Source organism: Phalacrocorax aristotelis, chromosome Z (genome assembly GCF_949628215.1).
Source record: "Phalacrocorax aristotelis chromosome Z, bGulAri2.1, whole genome shotgun sequence".
Lineage (NCBI taxonomy): Eukaryota > Metazoa > Chordata > Aves > Suliformes > Phalacrocoracidae > Phalacrocorax > Phalacrocorax aristotelis.
This window is the reverse complement of record NC_134311.1, coordinates 55,844,165-55,847,282: the sequence shown is the minus strand read 5'-3', so window position 1 is coordinate 55,847,282 and position 3,118 is coordinate 55,844,165.

The window sequence follows — 3,118 nt, the reverse complement described above, 5'->3', positions numbered from 1 at the left end:
ACCTCCAGGGATGGAGACTCCACCACCTCCCTGGGCAGCCTGTTCCAATGCCTGACAACCCTTTTGGTGAAGAAGTTTTTCCTAATACCCAACCTAACCCTCCCCTGGTGCAGCTTGAGGCCATTTCCTCTCATCCTGTCGCTTGTTACTATGGAGAAGAGACCTACCCCCGCCTCGCTACAACCTTCTTTCAGGTAGTTGTAGAGAGCGATAAGGTCTCCCCTCAGCCTCCTGTTCTCTAGACAGTGTTCCACCATCCCTTGACTAACTCCAAATACACAGCCTTCAAAGAACCATCTAACCTTGGTTTTTGCAGAAGGTCTGAGGAAAACCAAGGAGCAACTACCCAAAGTGAGGATGATTACAAGCTTAAAGCCACATTCAGTTTTGACTCAACTCTGGCTGTGGCAAAAATCAACATAAATGGCCATTTGAGCAAGGAAGGTGCACACTTCAACCATCAGCCCGCTGACAGGGTGTCTGCAGGGAGCCACATGTACAGATACGTGGGAAAGCAGACACAGCTGAAACTCACTCTCATCCTTCATGTGTATTTCTCCATCAAGTCAAAACATAAACAGAATATCTCAATCTGTAATAAACCACAAATATTGCAAATTCACCAAAAGAGTTATCCTTCTCTAAATACATCAAAAATTTGACACTAATGACATGTACTAGATAAAGCTGTTTTAAAGAACTTCTGATTTTCCTCCTAGTGTGTACTGAGAGCAATTTCCAAGTTGGATCTTTGCTGTATAAAGACAGATATCTAAAATGAAGGATTTATATGATAAAATGAAAAATGGAACTACTGTCTCAAAAAAAATCACACTTTTAAAGAACATCCCAGCTACGCTCCTTCTCATTAAGTGCTTTAAACAACCTCTAAAAGCTAGATGGGGGCCTTGTCCACCCAATTATCTTGTGCTCAACCAGAACAAACACAAGAAGCCCATCTCTAGGGCTTTCTGGTTATCATTTCCACATCACGCTGACCTCCTTGGCAGAAAGCTTAACAACTGCTCATGGTCAAATAACCCACCCAGCCAGAAGCTCTGCTCTCCCACAGCAATGACAACGAAGTAAATCCAATCTCTTGGTTGACATGGATCAGAAAATCTCTCAAAAAAATCTCCAAACAGAAAACACACCTCCGAAACTCCTCACCAGTGTTTTCCCTGTCACTGCCTTTGTGGAGGATCAGTGCACCTACATCACACTGAGCAATTGTCTATGAATAGATAGTCACATCCAGACCTGTCTCTGAGCAAAAGTTTGGGAACACCAGGACTTTCACCTCATGCAACTGAGAATTGCGCTTTATAAAGCAAGTGACAATGTTTCAAAAAGCCAAAATGGCCTAGCGCTGTGCCACTTACTTGTGCATTGTGCATTGTATCACTTTTTTTTTAAACCTATTGTTTCTTTGTTATGCTGCACAGAGGAATGCTGGACTTGCCAGGCTGGAGGAGACTTGGCCTACAGTGCCTGCCACTGTGGCAGCACCAGCTGCTTTGGGCAAGGTTTGATGGAGCTTTGTTCTAGCCTTTCCACTCGGTAGGCTGACATTTACACTAAAGAATAGCCACTTGTGTACTTTCCAAAACTCCTGTTTAATATTTACTATTCAGACTCTTCACATGCTTGCTGTTCTTCTTGCAGCTTAACCTCCTCTGGGTCATGAATCCTGACCTCAAGGAGAGCTAGCAAAGGGTAGGCTGGACAGCAGATAGTTTCTTTCCATTAAGTCATACATTGCCAACTCTACTTGGGCTTTTTGTTGGTTTTCTTGCTGTTGTTAGGTGAAGACTTCTTTCTGCTTGCCTAGGTATGTCTATGGCCTCCACCCCTGTAACATCCAACTGCTGATCAGTTCCTCACCACACCTTCTGTGGTAATCACAAAATTACAGGATGGCTGAGGTTGGAAGGGACCTCTAGATGTCATCTTGTCCAACCTCCTGCTCAAGCAGTGCTGTCTACAGCTGGCTGCCCAGGACCTAGACAGTTTTTGAGTATCTCTAAAAAGAGAGTGAAAGCAAGTATTATTATTCCTGTCAGGCAGATAACAAATAAAACAGAAAGATTAGGGGTTTGCCACGGAAGTTAAGGAACTGCAACTATAATTTTGATTCCCACTAAGCCTTATTCAACATCACTGGGCGCTTTAGAGACTATTCCTGCCCGGTGGTGACACAGACTGAATAAAGAAGATGAAAGTCTGAAAAGACAAGTCCAGCAAGCAGCGTGATGGTGGTTAACTCAAGTATCAGAATTTTATTTAATCAGCACTTCGATTTTTTTTTTTTCAGTGGGTATGAAGTATTTAAATGAAAAAAACTGATGAGCTAAAAGAAAAAAATCATCCAAGACAAACAAAAAGGAAGAAGAAAGTGAAGGACTGCAGGGGGGAAATGTCGAAGATGAACAAATGTTAGTGCAAGTCTCAAAGTGCTACAAAGACTTTTTAGTCTCACAAAACCCAACAGCTGAGGTTTGGCTAAAGCATGTTGTCTGCAGTAGCAACCAGGTTTGAGCTAAAACTGCTAAGACAAGGCCAGCCCACCATTGTCCTTAGTTCGAAAAGGGGGGGAAACATGGAGGGAAAGCAAAGGGAGGTTGAGGATTAGGGGCTGTAAGGGATTTATAACAGAAGGGCAGGGAATGGCACATTGAGTCAGCTCTTGGTGGGATGAGGTGCTCTGCTGGCCCATGAACTGGCTGAGGCTACGGCTATGCTGGCTCTCTTGGTGGGTGGCGCTGGTTTCTCCCGGCATTTTTCTCAGGATCACTCCCGAGATTTTACTTATTCCTTCTTAGGAAAACTGCTGATCCTAAATGTTCAAAGAAGTCATGGAGACGTCTTTTTAAACTAGTACCTATGGATCTTGTTTTCTTTTGTGGCTGCTCAGTCTCAGGTCGTGTTATACTCCTGTGACGAACTCCCTACTCCTTCTGCTCCTCCCGAGCTGCAGGGTACCACATCAGCTGCCAGCTCCTCCGAACTTCCCAATTCTCTTCCTTCCCCAGATCTCCTGAGCCCACGGCGAGGCTGGGCAGCCCACGGCAAGCATGGGGCACCCCACGGAGAGGGTGGGGCTGCCCGCGGCGAGGGT